A 23,543-nucleotide genomic window follows, 5' to 3' on the forward strand; every position below is an offset into this window, starting at 1 on the left:
TAAAATACTGGGCTAGAAATATATCTATCTGCTCTGTTAAAGATGATCGGTCTAGGGGATATGATGCTCAAATACCATCTAAGCTCTGATTGCTTTGTCATTTTGGGGGGAAGGGGGTACCCAAGCTGTATATCTAAGGCTTAATCTCTCTCTACCTGATACCATTTCTACAATAAGCAAACATAACACATAGCAAAGAAACCCTTTATAGCAAAACAGAAATCAGAAAAGGTATACGTAGGAAAATAAATACCAGACTATACAGAGTGCAGAAGCTCTCCCATTGAGAGGGAGGATCAACCAAAAGGAAGGGTCCTAGATCTCATCCAAGGGGAAAATCCCTAATGTTTCCAGTGTAGCAAGCTGGGAATAGGGTCATGATAGAGACTGCCACCTTCTCTCATTGTCTTCCTAGAGTCTTTTCCTCCAGTAACCTCAAGTGGTCCTTTTCCATCTTCTCTCTTCAAACTGAAAAGCAAGTTGAAAAGAAGACTTGAATCCTGATTGTTCTCCAACAGGGACTGGTAAAACTGAAGCCCTTTCTCTGTCTCTGGCCAACTCCATCCCACTCCTCACATAGGGCAGGGCCTTCATCTCTACCAATAAAGAGAAAGTCCCATTCCAATGAGCTGTCCAATGGGATTCCAACTCAGGTACTGTGAAACCAGGTTTTGAGACCTTTCTTTTATGCCACTCTGCTGACCTCAATTACCCTTTTCTACCTTTTGAGAGATTATACTATGGTTTAAAAAAATCAACTTAAGAAGCACAAGATGATGCATTTCCAATAAGATAGGGGGTGAAACAAGGATGTCCGTTATCACCCCTATTATTCAATTTGGTACTAGAAATGTTAGCTTTATCAATAAGAAAAGACAAAGACATTGAAGGAATTAGAATAGGCAAAGAAGAAACTAAATTAGCACTCTTTTTAAAAATTTTTTTATTTTTTGTTTTTGATTACCTCCACCCCCATGTGCCTTCCCTTTCATCATTCCCCCCCTTTTTTATCTTCTTCCCTCTTCTTTCTTGTGGGGTAAGATACCCAATTGAGTATGTATGGTATTTCCTTCTCAGGCCAAATCTGATGAGAGAAAGATTCACTCATTCCCCCCTCACCTGCCCTCTCCCCTCCTCCCACAGAACTGCTTCCTCTTGGCACCTTTATGCGAGATGATCCACCCCATGCTATCTCTCCCTATCTCCCTCTCTCAATATATTCCTCTCTCATCCCTTAATTTGATTTTATTTCTTTTAGATATCTTCCCTTCATCTTCAACTCACCCTGTGTCTGCTCTCTCTCGCTCTCTCTTTACTCTCTTTATACACACACACACACACACACACACACACACATACACATACATATATACATACATGCATATTCACTTATATATATATACATAAACATATATATACACACACATACATATGCATATTCCTTTCAGCTACTATGATATTGAGGTCTCATGAATCATACACATCATCTTTCTATGTAGGAATGTAAACAAAACAGTTCAACTTTAGTAAGTCCCTTATGATTTCTCTTTCTTGTTTATCTTTTCATGCTTCTCTTGATTCTTGTGTTTGAAAGTCAAATTTTCTATTCAGCTCTGGTCTTTTCACTGAGAAAGCTTGAAAGTCCATATTTTATCTTGGAGCATGATACTCAGTTTTGCTGGGTAGGTGATTCTAGGTTTTAATCCTAGCTCCATTGACCTCTGGAATATCATATTCCAAGCCCTTTGATCTCTTAATGTAGAAGCTGCCAGATCTTGGGTATTCTGATTGTGTTTCCACAATACTCAAATTGTTTCTTTCTGGCTCCTTGAAGTATTTTTTCCTTGATCTGGGAGCTCTGGAATTTGGCGGCAATATCCCTAGGAGATTTCTTTTTGGGATCTATTTGAGGAGGTAATTGGTGGATTCTTTCGATTTCTATTTTTCCCTGTGGCTCTAGAATATCAGGGCAGTTCTCCTTGATAATTTCTTGAAAGATGATATCTAGGCTCTTTTTTTGATCATGGCTTTCAGGTAGTACAATAATTTTAAAATTATCTCTCCTGGATCTATTTTCCAGGTCAGTGGTTTTTCCAATGAGATATTTCATATTGTCTTCCATTTTTTCATTCTTTTGGTTCTGTTTTATAATATCTTGATTTCTCATAAAGTCACTAGCTTCCACTTGCTCCAATCTCATTTTTAAGGTAGTATTTTCTTCAGTGGTCTGTTGGACCTCCTTTTCCATTTGGCTAATTCTTCCTTTCAAGGCATTCTTCTCCTCATTGGCTTTTTGGAGCTCTTTTGCCATTTGAGTTAGTCTATTTTTTAAGGTGTTGTTTTCTTCAGTGTATTTTTCAGTATTTTTTTGGTCTCCTTTAGCAAGTCACTGACTTGTTTTTCATGGTTTTCTCGCATCCTTCTCATTTCTCTTCCCAATTTTTCCTCTACTTCTCTACCTTGCTTTTCCAAATCCTTTCTGAGCTCTTCCATGGCCTGGGACCAGTTCATGTTTTTTCTTGGAGGCTTTTGGTGTAGGCTCTTGCACTTTGTTGACTTCTTTAGGCTGTATGTTTTGATCTTCTTTGTCACTAAAGAAAGAATGCAAAGTCTGAGACTGAATCTGGGTGTGTTTTCGCTGCCTGGCCATATTCCCAACGAACTAACTTGAACCTTGAGTTTTTCAGTGGGGTATGACTGCTTGTAGACTAAAGAGTTCTATGTTCCACGTTTGGCAGGGGGGGATGCGCCAGCTCTGCCACACCAGCACTCCTCCTTCCCCAAGAACCCCCAACCCAGACTGGGCTTAGATCTTCAGCAGGCTGTGCACTCCTGCTCTTATCTGCCACTTAATTCCTCCCACCAGGTGGGCCTGTGGCCAGAAGCAACAGCAGCTGTAGCTGCCCCACCTCCGCTGCCTCTGGGGCTGGTAGCTGAACCGTGAACTCCTTCCACTCCTGCAGCTTTTCCCACTAACCTTTTCTCTTGTCTTTGGTGTTTGTGGGTTGAGAAGTCTGGTAACTGCCGCAGCTCACTGATTCAGGGCGATAGGGCCTGCTCCGCCTGGCTCCTGGTCTGGTTCGTCCAAGCTGCTCACTCTGAGCTCTGCTCTGCTCTGCTCCCAGCTCCCAGCTCCCAGCTCCCAGCTCCGTGTGGGATAGACCTCACCCAGAGACCATCCAGGCTGTCCTGGGCTGGAGCCCTGCTTCCCTCTGCAGTTTTGTGGGTTCTGCAGTTCTAGAACTGATTCAGAGCCATTTTTTATAGGTTTTTGGAGGGACTTGGTGTGGAGTTCACTGCTTTCCAGCTGCCATCTTGGCTCCGCCCCTGGAAGTCTGCACTCTTTTTTTTTTAAAAGAGGCAGGACAAAACTTTATTTGAATACTTTACTGAACACTTAATCTGAATGACAGCTGGTATTTCCTAGGCCTTTGCAGAAGATACCCTCCCCAGTCATTGTATTTTGAGGTCCTGATGATGCAATTTCCCCCCAGATGGCTGGGCTGAGACTGGATGGCTTGTGTATGCTACAGACCTAGTCAATTTGGGATCCACCTGGTTTTCCAGCTGGGCCTCAGGCCAGTCCTCTCAGAGCTGGTGCCTGGAGTCATTAAGAAATCTGTGGCTTCGATGGCATGTTATACAAGTCTGTACTGTCCAGCCCTGGCCTAGGCAACGCCTCTGCCACTGGGCGCAAGTCAGACCAGGGATGAGGAGGGAGGAGCAGTTGCAAAAGAGGGTCCTCTTGACCAAGGGGTCCTGTCGTAGGATGAATCACTTCCTGATGGTTCTTTCCGTGTAGCAGTAAAACCTCCTCAGTGTCTGGTTGTCAGAGTTCTGGGCTAAGATGCAGTGGGCAGTCTAGTATAGGAAACTGAGTCTCTGAAAAGCCTCCTTGTCCTTCACTTGCCCCTCCACCACCTCTGCAGCTCTCACACACCCCAGCCTCCCAGAATAAGTTATCAGTCTTTGCAGATGGTATGATGATGTACTTAGAGAATCCTAGAGAATCAGCAAAAATGACTTGAAATAATAAATAACCTTAGCAAATTGCAGAATATAAAATAAACCCACATAAATCCATGGCATTCCTATGTAATACTAACAAAGCCCAACAGCAGGAGATAGAAAGAGAAATTCCATTTAGAGTTACTGTAGACACTATAAAATATTGGAAATCTACCTGCCAAGTCAAACCCAAGAACTACATGAGCACAATTACAAAATACTTCTCTCACAAATAAAGTCAGATCTAAATAAATGGAAAAACATCAGTTGCTTGTGGTTAGGCTGAACTAATATAATAAAAAATGACAATTTTACCTAAATTAATTTACTTATTTAGTGCCATACCAATCAAACTACCAAAAATTATTTTATAGAGCTAGATAAAATAAGAACAAAATTCATCTGGAAGAACAAAAGATCCAGAATATCAAGGGAATTAATGAAAAGAAGTGCTAGGGAAGGTGGCCTAGCCATACCAGATATTAAACTGTATTATAAAGCAACAATCATCAAAACTACTTGGTACTAGCTAAGAAATAGAGTGGTGGATCAGTCGAATAGGTTTAGTACACAAGATACAGTAGTCAATGAGTATAGTAATCTGCTGTTTGATAAACCCAAAGAGTCCAGCTTCTGGTTTAAGAACTCACTATTTCACAAACCTGCTGGTAAGATTGGAAAATAGTATGGCAGAAATTGGGCATAGACCAATATCTTACTCCATATATGAAAATAAAGTCAAAATGGGGTCATGATTTAGATATAAAGGCTGATAATATAAGCAATTTGGGAGAGAAGGGAATAGTTTACCCTTCAGATTTATGGAGAAGGGAAGAATTTATAACTAAACAAGAGATAGAGAGCATTATGAAATGCAAAATGGATAATTTTGATTACTTTAAATTGAAAAGTTTTTGTACAAACAAAGCCCTTGCAGCCAAGGTTAGGGGGGAAGCAGAAAACTGAGAAAGAATTTGTACAACCGGTGTCTTCGACAAAGGCCTCATCTCTAAAATACACAGGGAACTGAGTCAAATTTATAAAAATACAGGTAATTCCCAAATTGATAAATGCTCAAATGATATGAGCAGGCAGTTTTCAGAGGAAGAAATTAAAGCTATCTATAGTCATATAAAAATGCTCTAAATCACTATTAATTAGAGAAATGCAAATCAAAACAACTCTTAGATATCACATCTCTCCTATCAGATTGGCTAACATGTCAAAACAGGAAGGGAGAAGATGTGTCAAAATTGGAACACTATTGCATTGTTGGTGGAATGGTAAACAGATCCAATCATTCTGGAGAGCAATTTGGAATTATGCCCAAAGGGCTTTAAAAATGTGCATATCCTTAGACCCAGTAATACCACTTCTAGGGCTGTATCCTAAAGAGATCATACAAGGGGGAAAAGAACTTGTATGTGCAAAAATATCTACAGCACCCATTTTTGTGGTGGCAAAGAATTGCAAATCTGGGAGATGCCCATCAATTGGGGAATGGCTAAACAAACTGCGGTATATGAATATAATGGAATACTACTGAGTAGCAGATGGACTTTATAAGAACCTGGAGAGTCTTATATGATCTGATGATGAGTGAAGGGAGCAGAACCAGGAGAACATTGTATACAACCACAGACACATTGCTTCTATGATGACTAACTTTGATAAAACCTTGCATTATTGAGAAGACCCAGGTCCAAGTCAGCTCCAAAAAACTCATGATGGAAAAGTCTATCCATATCCAGAGAAAGAATTATGGAATCTGAATGCAGATTGAAGCAAACTATTTGCTCTGTTTTTTAATTTATTTTTGGTTTTGTTGCATCTTTCTCATGGTTCATTTCATTGGTTATAATTCTTCCATACAATTTGATTATTGGAAAAGAAGTTTAATGTGAAGATACATACAGAACATATATTAGATTACATGCTGTCTTGGAGTGGAGAAGGGGGAGGAGAAAGAGGGGAAGAAAATTCGGAACTCAAAAAATTTGGGGAACTGAGTGTTGTAAACTAAAAAAATTAATTAATTTTTTAGAAAAATCGTAAGATAGGGGGAATATGAGTAGTCAACAGTTTTTTTTCTGGAACAATTCAGGAATTTTAATGGATCACAAGCTTAATATGAATCAACTGTATTATTTAGCAGCCAAATAAAGCTAATGTGATCTTGTGTGACATTAAAGGAAGCATAACTTCTTGGAATTAGGAGATGTTTTTCTCTTTGTATTTCTGCTCTATCCAGATCTCTTTTGAACACCACAGTTTGAGAAGGACATGGATAAACTAGGGAGTTTCCAGAAAAAGACAACCAGGATGGTGAAGGCCTTAAATCTGTCATATGAGGACTAATTGAAGGAACTCGAAAAGTTTAGCCTAAAGAAAAGGAGACTTAGGCTGTGTTCATGTATGTGAAGGTCTGTCGTGTGAAAGAAGAACTAGATTTATTCTATTTGTCACTAGAAGGAAAAACAAAGAAAAAACATATGAAAGTTGCAAAGACAAGTTAAACTTCATGCCAAAAACAACTTCCAAAGAAAATAAATGAAACAGAATAGCTTGAAAGGTGTTGAGTTCCCTTTGCTTTTTATTCTTGTTATGTTTTTGACTCTTTGTCACACCCATTTGGGGTTTTCTTGGCAGAGATGTTAGAGTTTATCATTTCCTTCTCCAGCTCATTTTACAGGTGAGAAACTGAGACAAACAGTGTTAAGTGACTTGCCCAGGGTCATACAGCTAGCAAGAGTTTGGGGCTAGATTTGAACTCAGGAAGACGAATCTTCCTGACTCCAGGCCTGGCACTCTGTATGCTATGGCCCCAGCTAGCTGCCCTTCCCCTCCTTAGAAGTTTTCATATAGAGTCTGGATAACTACTTCTGCAGTATGCTATAGTGTGGCTACCTGTCATGTAGGGGTTGGATTAGATAGCAGCTGAGTTACCCACCAACTCTAAAAATTCCATTTGAGGACTCTGCGAATTAATTAACTTCATCAAATAGAAATTCAACTGACTTAATTATTTTCCATTTTTTGGATATAGCATTGATAATTTGAAATGACTCATCATCTACATAGTCACTAAATCATTTGTTCCCCTTCCTTCTGGTGAGTAGTGCTCTGGGCCTAGAGTCATGAAAATCTGAATTTGCACCTCAGTTACATATTAGCTGCATGACCCTGGGCAAGTCACTTAATATCTGCTTCAAAATTGATTTTTTAACTGTAAAATGAGGATAATAATAGCATCCACTTCCAGAGTTGTTGTGAAGATTAAACAAAATAATATTTATAAAGCACATAACACAATATGTGATACATAGTAGGTGCTTTATAAATGTTTCCATCACCTTCTGATTAGGCTCTACCTATTTTTTCCCTTTTGAAATTAATTTGTATTTATTTGTATGTACTTTATATTTACTTACATGTATTCATATTATTCCCCAGTAGAATTTAAACTCCTTGAAGGCAGGGAATATTTGGTTTTTTGTTTGTTTGTTTGTTTTTACCTTTTCTTTGGACATACTACAATGCATATTTGTTGAATTCAATTGAATTCCCTTAAGCACATAATACATTGCTGACACCAATTCATGTTCTGATGTATTAAAAGACTGAGGTAGTTTCATGTCTTATCTCTTTCCCTATATAACTGGGCTGCCTCCTTTTCTGGTCAATCTTCATGTACAAGCCATTATTGTCAATATAATGTGGCCTGCTCCCACCCACCCTGCATCTTCTCAGTGGTTCCTGGGGGCTCATCTCCATAGTTAAAGTAACTTCTTTCCATCTGCTTCTTAGTCTTCAATTACTTTTTCCATGAAATGTATGACATGCTTAAGTGTCACTGGGTTATTGTTTCAGGAAGCTTCAAAGTACAGTGATTAAAGGGAATAATGTCATTTTCACTAAAGCATCCTGAGCACATTTGATCTCTATTACACTAAATTCGCAAGTCACTGTTCTCTTTCTTGGTGAAGTACATTTTCCAATTTTTAAGCAGAACGATGATGAGATTTGTGGACAGAGAGGAGAAGATAGCTAATAATTCACTGGGAAAGCCCACGGAGATTTATTCAACTTTTCCCTTCGGCTAAATCTAGCTGAAACATGTAGCAAAAAGGAATTTAGGAGGGGAATGGGCACATTTTTTTACTTGTTTTTTAAAGAGTAATTGGATTATTCAGGAGAAAAAAATAGTCTTGGAGATTATCTAATTTAGCTTCATATACTGGTGAAATGACTAAAACCACCGTTCCTTTGATGAGGGTTGTAGAGACAGAGGAGAATTCTAGAAGACTTCAATGTTCAGAATTGTCACCTCAATTTTTTTTTGTCCTTATAACCTTTGTCAATACCTCTAGAAATGTTAATTCAGCACACCAATAGAAAATAGCAGGCAAGTAAAGAAACTTTAAAATTGTGTGGTTTCAAGCTGGTCTCTCACTGCTACTCCCACTTCCTGTTTTTTTCCCTTATGAAACATTTATTTTCTAATGCCATTGTTTAATGGGTAAATTGTGACCCATATTGGCTTATGGGAATGTCAACCTACTTATAATAAAAAAGTATTGTACATTACATTCATTGCAAGGCACTCATGTTACACCATTCAAATTATTTGGCTCTTTTGTTGTTTGGTTGAATTTCAAAGAGAAATTCAACTGGCTAAATATTTTTTCCCCTAGATTTGGCTGTAACTACACATACTGCGTAAGAAACACTCTTGGAAAGTTTTGATCTTGCCTTGCAGCTGAAGCAACCATCTGTAGTCCCTCAGCATGGTGGCATAATTGTCAGAGTCTTTTTGCTCAGGCCATGGCCGATTGATTTGAATAAATGCTAAGGCAGCTTCATTTTCTCCTTTATAGTATATATATTTTTTCCATTCCTCCACACCTCTGATTTTAGTATATTCCCTACTCATGCCCTCATTTCTCTTACCTTATTCACTCTATTCCTTTAGACTTTTTCTATAGATGAACTCACATCATTTCAGGGTTATACCTTCAATATTTAATTACAAATTTAAACAAATCTTTCTGTGAAACATGGGGTAAAGAATAGAAATCTTGACAAACTTGTCCTAGTTGAGATTAGTGACAATACAATATTTCAATATCAGGTCCTTTTAAACTAAAACAATCAGCATCTCCTGATTTTGATTTGGTGGACTAAGAGGTTATGATGGGGATTCAGATTTCAATTGGTTCTATTAGTCTCCTCTCACTTTAGATTGTAGACACTATCTGGTTAGAGTCAAGGTTATTTTCTCTTCTGTGGAAGGAGATGAAGCTACTTTTCTTTAAAAATGCCTTTTATTAATGTATTCTTTCTTTAAATCAGTCATTTTCACTCTTGGACTGAATCTTTCTCTATGAAAAGTAGGAATTGAGCAAAAAATCCAATGTACATGAATATATATAGTGATAATTGCAATATGCTTCTCTAATAGTCCCTCGCCTCTCATTAATGAGAGAGTCTGCCCCATGACTTGCACTCTTTTTTTTTTAATCACTCAGAGTTAAATTTCTTTTGCCGGACGTCTTCATTTATATTGTTGTAGTCAATGTATATAACGTTCTCTTGGGCCTCCTCATTTTCTTCACGTGACTTTGTATAAATCTTCCCAGATTTCTTTGAAATCTTTATATTCTTAATTTCTTACCGCGGAAGAATATTCCATTGCATTCACATGCTAGGGTGGCATCATGGGTAGTTAGCTAGCCTTTGAGCCATGGAGAGCCAGGCTCAAGTCTTGGGTCTGGCACATTTGGCTTGGGTGACCTCGGGCAAATTACACAAAATCTCACTGTTCAAGATCATTCCCTCAAATTTTAATTTGTAAACAATCATCAGAGGGAGTTTCTTCATAAGGAAGTTCCATACAAATGAAACCACAGAGCCATTCCTTATTCATAGAGTATATATTTTATTTTACCCATTCCTCAATTAATAAGTAGTCAGTTAGTTGTCCGTACTTTGCTACCTAAAAGAGTATTGCAATGTTTTGATAGATATTGGACTTTTGTTTCTGTCTTTGACTTCCTTGGTTTGTGTGTATACATACATATAATCATGTCAGCTGGCGGTGCAGTGAAATGAGTGTTAGGCCAAGAGTCAGGAAGACCTGGGTTCAAATCCAGCTTCAGACACATGCTAACTAGTGTGATGCTAGATAAGTCACTTAAACTATGTTTGCCTCAGGTTTCTCACCAAAAAAATGGAGATAATACTAGCACCTTCATAGCAGGGTTGTTGCAAAGATTAAATGAGACAATAATTGTAAAAAGTATTTATTACAATGCCTGGCACACAGTAGGTGATAGAAATGCTCATTCAGTTCCCCTGCATAAATATGTATACACACAAAACACATATATGGATGTACTTATGTATATACACATATGTGCCAATGCATGCTACATTTATACATACATATATATACACATATACATATTTGTACACATACAAGTGTCCCAAAAGTTTTAGTGCAGTTTTAAGCTTTAATACATTAAACTATTACATACTTGGGTCTTTTTATGTATAATTTATGGATAACATCTATGAAATGTTTCATGTAATGTATGTTTATACATATTTAACATACATATATGATATGGTATGATGAGTGAGAACACCGGATCAAGAGCTATAAGTTGGTTAGTTCCTTTTCTTGCATCAATTGAAATTGAAATTGGGAACTGTTGAACCACTTTAGGATCCACTGACAGTGTTACAATGTCCTAGCTTTTCCATAAGCTCTCCAACACTAACTAGTGACATCTTTTGTCATCTTTACAAATTTACAAGGTTCAAGATGAAACCACAGTGTTCTTTTAATTTGAATTTCTCTTACAGTTAGAATGTGTTTTCATGTGGTCATTTATAATTTACAATTCTTCCTTTTTGAACTGTACATCTCCTTTGATCACTTATTTACTGTGTCAATTTCCGATATATTTGGGATATCAGATTTTAAAGGTGATATTTGATGCAACTATGCTTCCCATTCTGCTGTTATTCTTCAAAAGCTACCTCATTAATTTTATTTATTCAAAAAATTTTTAATTTATGTAGTCAAAATTGTCTACTTTATCTTTTGTGAGCTCTTATATGGATTCAGCATTAGTTTCTCTGTTTTTGGTGCAAGTTATTTTTAAGCACTTTGGGTTGGTGACATTTTCGGCAAATAGCTCCTCCACCATTCTGCCAATCATATGATCCTGAGAAAACAATTTTGCAAAGCATAAAGGATTATATAAATGTCAGCTGTTATTTCAGTCCAAGTAATTATTTGACTAAAAGCATGGAGAGCGAAATGAGCAAGAACTACAAAAAAATCCGTGCAAGAAGTTGGGTTGACTAGATGGTGCCATTCATATGAATTGAGTAGATAGGGCTCAAGTGTACTTAAATATAACTCATATTGTTTGAGTTAATCAGTTTTGGGGGTAGAATAAGGGCTATTCTGGCTAACCTCTCCCTCATTCTTTTGAAGTTTTACATTTTACTTTTTTGCAAGTTCACCTGCTAAATATTTCAGGATATGATCATATAATTCATGTATTCATTTTTTTCTCCTAGTTAGTCTCATGTAAAATATTCCCTTTTGAAACCTAATCCACTCAATTATTTAATTAAGCCACATCCATTTAGCTGTTATCTGGAGAAATTCTCAGAAATATGTATATAAGATTATATTACCTCCAAAGCCTTGGAAAAGATAAGGAAGTTAATTATCAAAAGACAATAACAAAGAACAGAGATACAAAAATGGCTAGATTTCTAGTTCCTGTTAAAATAGCAGCAACATTTAAGTATTTTGGATGTCATATGGTATATACGTACACTCAAGAGTTTTCTTATGGAATACACTGGTTATTGATGTTGGCAACTTTACTTCAATCTCCATGACCTCAGACAGCTAGGGATCCATGACCCCATGGCATAGGCACATCTTCAGAAGTCTTAGGGAGTGTGATCTCAAAGGCACAATATCAAATAATTTTGTGCACATGTTTTAATTACCACCACTCCCCCTAGCTCCTTAGGCATTCCCAAAGGGAGAGCAACCAGGAGAGCATATAATCATAAACACCAAAGATATGCCCAGGGCCCACAACGCTAGGTGGGTCCATGCTTCCCTGACTTGTCTAAAATTCTCACCTGGCTTCAGCATTCTGTTTTTTTCTCTAACTTTCTACAAAACACAGAATATAAGGGGGTGGTCTCTAGGAAATAAAATGGACAGTATTTATGCTGTCAGTTTGCTTTAAATATACTGGCTGGAAGCAGCCTGAAACAATTCACCCCTCCCAGCTGGATTTGTCTCTGTGGTGAAGATTGGTCCGATCATCAAAGAACATACTCTCTGTTCTGGATGATACATCATTCTAATCATATAGCCTGTGGTCTCATTAATTTTTTTTCCCCAGTATTGTTCTCCCTCTGCACTCCATCTCCCTCCTTCTGCCCCCAGCCCCACCAAGCTGCCGTACACAATTAAAATTGGTTTTGTTACTTTGCACTCACACCTTAAGAGACTAAATTGGTAGAGTTCCCTCAGGGAAAACATTCTACATAAACATAATCTGTGTTTATGTGATTTTAGAACATTTACTCACTTTGATAAAACCTAAGAGGAAAAATAATCTTTTGATTTATTTTTAATAAACATTTTTTTTGCTTTTCTAAGAGAAAAGTATCCATTTTTTTTACTTTGTAATTTTTCTTGTTTTGTATAGACAATCCCTGCTTCTTAATACTAATATTATAACATGCTAATTGTGTCTTATAAATATGCTTAAAGTATTGGTGCAAAAGAGTAGAATCCCTGTTAGCATATATAAGCTATTTAGACTAAACTTGAATTTATTAAGCAAACTTTGCACTTGTCAATCCCATTTTATCAAAATAACTAAAGATTTCCAAAAATGTGAATGCATCAATCTTTCAATCTACTTAACCAAGAGAGGAGTTAAATAAAAAATATATACGCAAGAGATGTCTTGGAGGTAGTATATTTATATATTTTGTGACAAAGCCAATACTAAACCCCTAAAAGCTAATATCCTCCCTAAAATGAGTATGTTCAGAGAATCACAGAATGTTAGAACCAGAAAGGACTTTGGGGGATCATCTAGTCCTGCCACCAAATTGTACAGATGAGAAACTGATGTGAAGCACAGTTAAGAACCTTGCCTAAGGGCCAGATGCTAATGCTCAGTGGCAAAATTAGGATTCACACTCACATCTTCTGACTCTAAGTCTAGTGCTCTTTCCATGGAATACCCTGAGAGGGTATTAAAACATGTCTTCTCTGATAGCACCATAATCATCAGTCTTTACAGTTTTCAATTCAATTGAGAGAGATGATTTTATGTTTGTCTCCCGGATCTAGGTCACCACTATATAATTAAATAAACTTTGGCTATCTTTTATTCCCAAGCATTTAATTTAGGTTCTTAACATAAAAGCAGAGGAAAGCTGGGAAAGTCAGTGGAAAAAAATAACTATTAAGGCAGAATATTCCTTTTTTTTGCTATTTGATGCACTGATTATTTAGGATATTATTATTATCTTCATTTACTTCTTTATATTTTTTCTTGAATTCCCTCTGATTGTCAGTTGGTTGTGTTATGGTCTATGGAGGATGTGTTTACTATTTCTCCTTTTTGTATTTATTTATAATTCCTCTGTACCTTTGGACATGGCCTGTTTTTGTAAAGGTAGCGTGTTTTGTTGATCTATGTATGTATGTATGTATGTATATGTATCTATCTATCTGTGTATGTATCTATGTATCTATGTATGTATGTATCTATCTGTCTGTCTCTATATGTGTGTATATATTCACATACATACATACATATACATATATATGTGTATATATATATATATAACATACACACAGTTATGTTCTCATTCAGAAGTTGCCATAAATATTTTAGATTCATTCACAATTTGCTCAGCTCTGTATCATTTCTTTTTTTTAATTTTTGTTGTAGTTATCTAGTTCAGAGAAAATATTAAAACCAACAATTATTGTGTTCTATCCCTTTCTTTTTCCAAATCAGTTACATTTTTCTTTGTGAAATTAAATACTGTCATCTGGCATTGTTTCATTTTATAGGATTCCTTTCACTATAATATTGTTTTATTATTTATCTCATTTTAGTTTCTCAGTTTTTATTTTTGGTTTGCTTGATAGCCTGATTGTGAAGCCAGAATTAAAAAAATAAAAAAAAAACACCCGATGCATAGTCAGTTTTGTTTCAGCATTTCATTTTCATTGTCTGTATTTTGTTTTTAAATCTTTCTTTTATGCAGCAAATCTTTGTATTTTTTCATTCATAATGTTTATTTCTTTAATTTTATCATATTATTTAACCAGTCACACATTGGTATGATTGTTAGGCTTATGCTAGCTATACTCAATAAGGAAGAGAGTTTTTCCTCCACCTCAATTTATGTGGACACAGAATTGAGGATGTAATAAAAAAGTAGATGGTAAGGAGTTTTCCCGCAACCCTTCAGTAATGCGTGCATAAATCCCTAATCAGTTCTTTTTTTCTAATTAAAGGGGCCATCACTTGACTCACTTCTTAAAGAGGCCTATTCACTGAATGGGCGTTACCTCACTCTAAGGGAGTACATGAAAAGACCTTAGCCTAAAAGGGCCAGGGTCCCCTGTTGCATCTTGGGTCATCTCCAGTCATCCTGATGAATATCTGGTCACTGGTTCCTGATGGCTCTGGAGGAGAAAGTAAGGCTGGTAACCTTGCACAACTCTCCCTCACTCATATCAAAGTCAACTGGAAGTCATGTCATCATTTCCCTGATGTCATAGTCCTCTTCAAAAATGAAGGATAAACACAACCATAATGAAATAAAGGACTTCCAAGAGTTGTGAGTTACCTGTGCCACATATGTATCCTACCCATGTGTCTTACTACAACTGTACTCTAAGTACTCACGCCATTGATGTCACTTATTTATGGAAGAGTACACTCCAAATTTGTGTCCATTGTTGTTTTGGGGGAGTGGGTATTTTATACCAACTATTTTTACTATATCATATTAATAAATGCCTTTGTTGAAAGCTGATCAAGTCTACTGTCTGACTGTTAATTGGAAGTATGTTATTGGGGGTTCATGAGCTATAGTATCAGGAGAAGCTACATATGGTTACCTCTAGAACCCTACATAGTACCTGCTATCTACACATCCCACTTGTGAGTATGAGTGTAAGGAAGGAGAGTAACTTAGAAGGGGTGCTATACCTACATTTATTTTGTTCATATCTATTTTATCCCCTCTGTTTAAGTCATTGCTCTTCATCTGTGATTAGATTTGCTTGAACTACAACAATCAATAAGTGTTGACAAGCACCTACCATATGCTATACATTGTGCTAAAAAAAATAAAACACAACTACTTATTCTCAAGAGGCTTATACATATTCCTCCAGTGGGAAAGCTCTGGGCTTCCTATCCTAATTATTCCTCTTCAGGATTGAGACTAGACTGGGGGCTGGATCTGACACCCAACTCCAGTTCTAGGGTCAACGTCATACCTCTGTGGCTTGTTCCTGTAAATGCTCCTCACTCAGTCCACAGCCAGTGACTCTTCGTTACCCTGGACTGATAGAGATCAATCCCTTCTTTGGTTGCACACTGGATCTGTGACCCAGAACTGGATAGGGAGAGAGAGAGTTACCAGTTAGAACTTGTTTCTGCTCCCTGCACAGAACCACACACACACACGCGCACACACACACGCGCGCACACACACACGCGCGCACACACACACGCACACACACACCCCTCTGTGCCTGATTTGCCACCTCTTCTTCTCCTGGTATAGTCATGAGCAGATTTCATTTTGACCCCGCATTATGCATCACTTCTGGCTAGGTCTGTTTCAAATATCCACGGACCTCTGTATACATCTCTTTATGCTCACAGCCTCTTTTTCTTGCTTTCTTGATCAAGAGTAGGTCTGGTACACTTTCTAGACCTTTGCGGAATGGTTGTCAGGGAGAACTCAGCTGTACTTCTTTAATGCTTCCTTCTTGGCTGGTAATTTTTGAAAAGAAATGAAAGTAGAGCATGTAGGTACCTCATGTCTTCAACAGTAAATGTTAATATTAAAGAAATACATTTTTTACGAAATAGTTTGGTTGGCTTAATCATTTCCTTTCTATCATCACCTAGGCATCTAAATGATGTCATGAATAGGGCTCCGGGACTGGAGTCAGGAAGACCTGGATTCAGATCTAGCATCAGACACTTACTACCTAAGTGACCATGAGCAATTCCCATAAGCTCTATTTGCTTCAGTTTCTTCAACTGCAGGATGAACATAACAATAGCACCTAACAGTAACAACAACGTTGCTAGCGTCTGCTGTGGGGGTGAAAGACCCACAACAGCACACAGAAGACTGACAGTACAGTTCTTTGATCTGCTTTTCTAAGGGCTTAACAATCACACTTTAATTAAATGTACATATATCATTCACTTAGTTCAGGAGAGAAAGCCAGTACCTTGAACTTCAGAGAAAACACAAACAGAAATTACAAGCATACATTATATAAACAGAACAAATAAACATGAATCAGCAGACAGGCTTCTAGCCATCTGTCCAAGCGATACACAAACAGTTACCAGAGAGAGAAGCACCAACATCTGGGTTTTATTTTTTTTAATTGTGTAAATTGTTTTCCTGGTTCTTTTTATTTATTTATTTAATTTTTTACTTTTAGTTTACAATAATGAGTTCCACAGATTTTTGAGTTCCAAATTTTCTTTGCCTCCCTCCCCTTCCCCCCACCCCACAGCATGGAATCTGATACATGTTCTACATACACATTCGCATTAAACATATTTACACAATAGTCAAGTTGTAAAGAAAATCCATGATCAATGGAATGAATCATCAGAAAGAAGAAACAACTCCCCCCCCCCAAATATAGAAAAGAAAAAAAAAGAGAGAGCAGATAGTTTCCTTCAATCTGCATTCATACTCCATAGTTTTTATCTGGATGTAGATAGCTCTTTCCATCACGGGTTCTTTGGGGCTTAGAAGAGCCAAGTCTATCAAAGTTAGTCATCACAGAATCAGTATGTAGGTGGTTGTGTACAATGTTCTCCTTGTTCTGCTCCTCTCACTCAACATCTTACCATGTAGCTCTTTCCAGGTTATTATGAATTCTGTTTCTTCCCCATTTCTTATAGCACAATAATATTCTATTACATTCATATACCACAACTTGTTTAGCCATTCCCCAATTGAGGGGCATCCCCTTGATTTCCAATTCTTTGCTACCACAAAAAGAGCTGCTATAAATATTTTTGTACATACCGGTCCCTTTCCCACTTGTGTGATCTCTTTAGGATACAGGCCTAGAAGTGGTACTGCTGGATCAAAGGGTATGCCCATTTTTATAGCCCTTTGGGCATGGTTCCAAATAGCTCTCCAGCATGGCTGGATCTGTTCACAACTCCACCAGCAATGTAACAATGTTCCAGTTTTCCCACATCCTCTCCAGCACTTATCATTTTCCTGTTTTGTCATGTTAGCCAAGACAGGAGAGATGTAGTACCTAGGAGTTGTTTTGATTTGCATATCTCTGATCAATAGTAGTTTAGAGCATTTTTTCATATGCCTATAGATATCTTTAATTTCTTCCTCTGAAAACTTCCTGTTCATATCCTTTGACCATTTCTCATTTGGGGAATGACTTGTCTTCCTATAAATTTGGCTCAGTTCCCGGTATATTTTAGGGATGAGGCCTTTATCAGAGACAATAGTTGTAACAATTTTCTCCCAATTTTATGCTTTCCTCTTAATCTTTGTTGCATTGGCTTTTTTTTGAATACAAAAATTTTCAATTTTACATAATCAAAATTATCCATTTTGCATTTTGGAATGCTCTCTATCTCTTGTTGGGTCATGAATTCTTGCCTTTCCCATAAATCTGACAGGTAAACTATTCCTTGCTCTCCCAAATTGCTTATAGTATCATCCTTTATTCCTAAATCATGAGCCCATTTTGTCTTTATTTTGGTCTATAGCCAGTTTATGCCACACCATTTTCCACTTTTCCCGGCAATTTTTTGTGAAATAGTGAGTTCTTAGCCCAGAAGCTACATTCTTTGGGTTTATAAAAGATTAGATTGCTATAGTCATTGAGTATTGCAACTTGTGTACCTGATCTATTCCACGATCCACCACTCTGTTTCTTAGCCAATACCAAATAGTTTTGATGACTGCTCCTTTATAGTACATTTTAATACCTGGTATGGCTAGGCCACCTTCCCTAGAATTTCTTTTCATTAATTCCTTTGATATTCTGGATCTTTTATTCTTCCAGATGAATTTTGTTATTATTTTATCCAGCTCTGTAAAATAATTTTTAGTAGTTCAATTGGTATGGCACTGAATAAGCAAATTAATTTAGGTAAAACTGTCATTTTTATTGTATTAGCTCAGCCTAACCATGGGCAACTGATGATTTTCCATTTGTTTAGATCTGACTTTATTTGTGTGAAAAGTGTTTCGTAATTGTGTTCATATAGGCCCTGGGTTTCTCTTGGCAGGTAGACTCCCAAATATTTTATAGTGTCTACAGTAACTTTAAATGGAATGTCTCTTTCTATTTCTTGCTGTTGGTTTTTCTAAGTAACATATAGGAATGCCTAAGATTTATGTGGATTTATTTTATACCCTGCAACTTTTGTAATGTTTTTTATTATTTCAAGTAGTTTTTTACTTGATTCTCTAGGATTCTCTAAGTAAGTCATCATATCATCTGCGAAGAGTGATAGCTTAGTTTTTTCTTTGGCTATTCTAATTCCTTCAATTTCTTTTTCTTTTCTTATTGCTAGAGCTAACATTTCTAGTACCAAATTGGATAATATGGGTGATAATAGACATGCTTGTCTCACCCCTGATCTTATTGGGAATGGATCTAGCTTATCCCCACCACATATAATGGTTGCTGGTGGTTTTAGGTAGAGGCTGCTTATAATTTTAAGGAAGATTCCATTTGTTCCTATGCTTTCTAGTGTTTTTAATAGTAATGGATGTTGTATTTTGTCAAAAGCTGTTTCTGCATCTATTGAGATAATCATATGGTTTCTGCTAGTTTTGTTTTTGATATGATTAATTATGCTTATAGTTTTCCTAATATCAAACCAGGCTTGCATTCCTGGAATAAATCCTATCTGGTCATAGTGTATCATTCTTGTGATAAGTTGCTGCAATCTTTTTGATAATAATTTATTTAACATTTTTGCATCAATATTCATTAGTGAAATTAGTCTATAGTTTTCTTTCTCTGTTTTGACTCTTCCTGGTTTGGGTATTACTACCACATTTGTGTCATAAAAAGAGTTTGGCAGGACTCTTTTTTCACCTATTTTCCCCAATAGTCTATAAAGTATGGGAATTAATTGTTCTTTAAATGTTTGATAGAATTCACATGTAAAACCATCTGGCCCTGGAGATTTTTTTCCTAGGGTGTTCATTGATGGCTTGCTCAATTTCTTTTTCTGAGGTGGGGTTATTTAGGTAATCTAATTCCTCTTCTGTTAACCTGGGCAATTTGTGTTTTTGTAAATATTCATCCATTTCCCTAAGGTTGTCAAATTTATGGGCAACATCTGTGTTTTCAAAGTGGGGTGGGGAGTGCCTTCAATGGCTACCCAGAGTCTTGTCTGGCCAAATCACCAACATTCTTCCAATGAGTGTGCCCCCAAAGGCAAAACGCTAATCTCTGAGTATATATACACACTTCTTTAGGGTCAAAGTGTGTCACAACCATGTGAACTAGGCCTTCCTTTGACATAAGCAGGTCATCAAAGACTCCCAATTCAATCAAAGATTCCTTAGTGCTGAGAAGCACTCCAAAACAGAGACAACAAAAAGTCCACTTTGCTTGCCATCATATATGAAAGGCAAGACTCATCAAAGGTACTTGGTTACCTCAGTGCTGAGAAACACTCCAAAACAAAAGACAAAAGGGTTCCATTTTCTGTGTCCCATTCAAAGAAAGGCAAGACTCATTAATGGTACTTGATGCCTTAGCATTCCAAAAGAGAACAGCAAAAAAGTCCCACCCTAATTACCATTACACTAACTTGAAAAGCTATTCTGAAGAGTAAATGAAATAACAGATGTAAAAAGTGCTTAGCACAGAGTCTAGTACATAGTAAGCTCTGTATGAAAGTTTATTCCCTTCCCTTCCTTCTTCTTCTATCTACTCCTGCCTCATTTCAAATATTTTGGATTGCCTACTATATATAGTTATCCAAACAGGTTTAAACTCATGCAAAGAAGGCATTTCCTAGTTTAACTTAGAAGAGATAGTGTTTTTACCTATACCCTGTTAAACATCAACATTTGATTCTAAACACATGTCCATTGAAATCTTGCTACATGAGTTTTTCAGGGTTAGATAGATGCATCTTTGGCTGCTAGCATTTCCTGCTTTGGAAATATTTGAGTTTGTATGGTGGTAGACACTATAAATTCAACATGGTGGAAAGTTTTTTTTCTTCCTTAAAACTCTAAGTCAGTAGCTTATTGTCAACATGACCTTAAGGATGTTTCCCCATATTTGAAAAAGTCAGTCTTTCATTTGGTGGGGCTGATTTGGTCATGCACAAAAATTGACTTTTGCAGGCGCCCCTATTTCAAGATATTGCTTCTGATGTTTTATGCCTAGTTTCTTTACTGTTTCTATGGTTTCAGACCCACTGCTTTGTTTAATCTTCTTGTTTCTGCATGTTTCCTGGCTTTTCTGATTCAGCTGTCTAAATGGCTAAAATCACCAAACTAACCCCTTTCTGGTTTATTATTATTCAAAACAAAACTAAAGCTTCAATTTAATGTGCTTTTCATTTTTTAAATTTTTTTGAAAAAAATCAATATATGCAGACATGCAATAATGCTCTTACCATTAATTATTAGTGTTAGTAAATCAAACATATAGATTAGATTTCCTTCAAAGAATCCACGCATGTAAAAAATGAGGGAAATGCCTTTTGGCAAAGTATGTAATAAGATTTATGAAGCAAAAACCAAATATTGTCAACAAATGTTAGGAAAGGGAACTACAGTCTTCTCCTGTCACATAACAGTTTTGATGCTCCCTCCCTCCCTGCCTGCCTTCTTCCTTCCTTCCTTCCTTCCTTCCTTCCTTCCTTCCTTCCTTCCTTCCTTCCTTCTTTCCTTCCTTGTCTCCCTCAATATTTGAGCATCTATTATATATAGCATTGGGCTATGTGATGCAAATAAATGTCACACATGGCTCATGTTATGAGAACTCTCATAGTTCCTCAAGGAACTCAGTCTACATGAGGAGACAATTTCATGGGTTTTGTTTGTTAAATATGCAAATGTGAGAATAATATGTGATATTGCCAGCACCAGGCCCTCCCAGCATAGGAACTCCTTCTATGGAGGTAGATGACTTGTTTACAAATTTAGTAGATATGTCCAAGGAATTACCTGAGACACAGGCATTAATAGATCTGCTAGGGTTGCAGAGATAGTCAGATACTCACTGTGTGACCTTGGCAAAGTTACTTATCAGCACATCAATCTCCTCATCTGTAAAATGAGGAAAATAACTGCACCTATCTCACAGGGTTGTTGTGGGGATCAAACAAGATGATGTGGGTAAAACCTATGCAATGATTAGCTATTATTAGTTAGTCTCAGCGGGTGTACTCTGTGGTCCAGTGCAGGGAGCTATGTAAAAAGGCCCCACCTCCTCCTTTTCATTTTGACTAAGAGAGAATAATCTGATAGGATTTTCAGGCATAGTGGGGTTGTGATCTACATCAAATGTATCATTGGTTTATATTTTGTCCCACACTCATGCTTCATCTAAACTTCTATATTGTTGAGAGCACGACCAGGCTACCAGTCACCTAGTTTTACAACCTTGATGTCATTTCATCTAAGGGGGAAAGTACTAAGGGACTGAACTTCAGTGTTTGGTGGTAGATTGGGATTCTAAGGAGACCACAAAGATAGAATCAACAGGACTGGACAGCAAGCCAAATATAGAAGGTGAAAGCAAGAAAGATAAGATCAGATATGAATTCTGTGCCAAAGGTGTGAGTCTGGGTGACTGGGAAGATGGTTACCCCCATCACTGAAATCCTTTCTCCCTGAAATATGACCTTAGGTTGCTGGTATAATGGGGCAAGGGTAAAATGGCATTTTTAAACAGAATCAGGATCTGAAATGATGACACTGTGAAAACTGTGTGATACAGTTGCACTGGGCTTTGAATATTGTTATCTTGAATATCATTACATCATTCTTACAACAGAACATGCTAGAGTTGAAAGACTATTGGATTTAGACTCATATGACTTGGGTCTGAATCCTGTGCAGCCTTGGCAAGTTGTACATAATAGATTTGCAGTTTCATGTGCAATCATCTATTTATTATACTATGTCATGGAAATGCTTGTTTTATTCTATAAATTAAAAATAAAATAAGTTTTTAAAAAAGCTTTGGGCAGATGTGAATCCTGAAATAAGTATAAAAATATAACCCCTCTAATCAGAAATTCCTATTTCTGTGATGAAGCCACCTTTTTTGCATTCTCCTAAGTCTACAACCTTAATGTTATCTGGAACTCCTCCCTCTTACTGCACATAGCCCATCTGTTGTCATATCTTGATATTTCTATCTCCACATCTCTTGCTTTGGATTCCATCTCCATACTCACACAGCCACCATCCTAAAATAGGCCCTCATCACCTTTTGTTGCGACTATTGCAAAAGCCTTCTGATTGGTCTCCCAGCTTCAAGTTTTTCCCCACTCCAATCTGCCATCAACACGGTCATCAAAGTGGATCTCCTAAAGCACAGGACTAACGTTAGTGTCACTCCCCTACTCAGTAAAAATCCAGTTGCTTCCTATTTACCCAAGGATTCAATATTAGGGATAAGGGATAGGGACTGGCCCTCTAATTTCCTTGGTATAGGAAACTCTTAGGTGAAGAAATTCTTTTTATCAATAGGAGGATTGGATGAAAAGGTAACTTACTGCCTTAGGGTTGCCTAGAGAACTAAGAGGTTAAGAGATTCATCTAAGGTTATGCAGCTAGTACATGTCAGAGGCACGACTTGAAGTCACATCTCCCTAGGTCTGAGGCCAGCTCGCTATTCACTGTGTGATGCTGATTAAATTACCACTGAATCAATATTAGTAAAATTATTTAAAGTTTAATCATTTCACAATTATATTCCCCTATTTCATTTCCAAGTTATCTAGCTTACAAGATTAGAGGCGCAATTGTCATGTGTTGTTGTTCAATCATTCAGTCTTATCTGACTCTGTGATCCCATAGACATCCCACATTAGGCCTTTCTATCCTTCACTATCTCTCAAAGTCTGTCAAAGCTCATGTTCATTGTTTCTATGATACTATCATTCTCTGCTGTTCCCCTTTCCTTTTGTCTTTAATCTTTCTCAGCGTCAGAGTCTTTTCCAATG

General features: G+C 37.1%; 1 pseudogene; it reads right to left on the bottom strand.

Moving 5' to 3' along the window:
* Window positions 1-3,372: 3,372 nt before the first annotated feature.
* LOC118851262 overlaps window positions 3,373-23,543 on the bottom strand; it is a 40,527-nt pseudogene continuing 20,356 nt past the window's right edge.

The sequence above is a fragment of the Trichosurus vulpecula genome, chromosome 5 (assembly GCF_011100635.1).
Source record: "Trichosurus vulpecula isolate mTriVul1 chromosome 5, mTriVul1.pri, whole genome shotgun sequence".
In the NCBI taxonomy this organism is placed as follows: Eukaryota; Metazoa; Chordata; class Mammalia; order Diprotodontia; family Phalangeridae; genus Trichosurus; species Trichosurus vulpecula.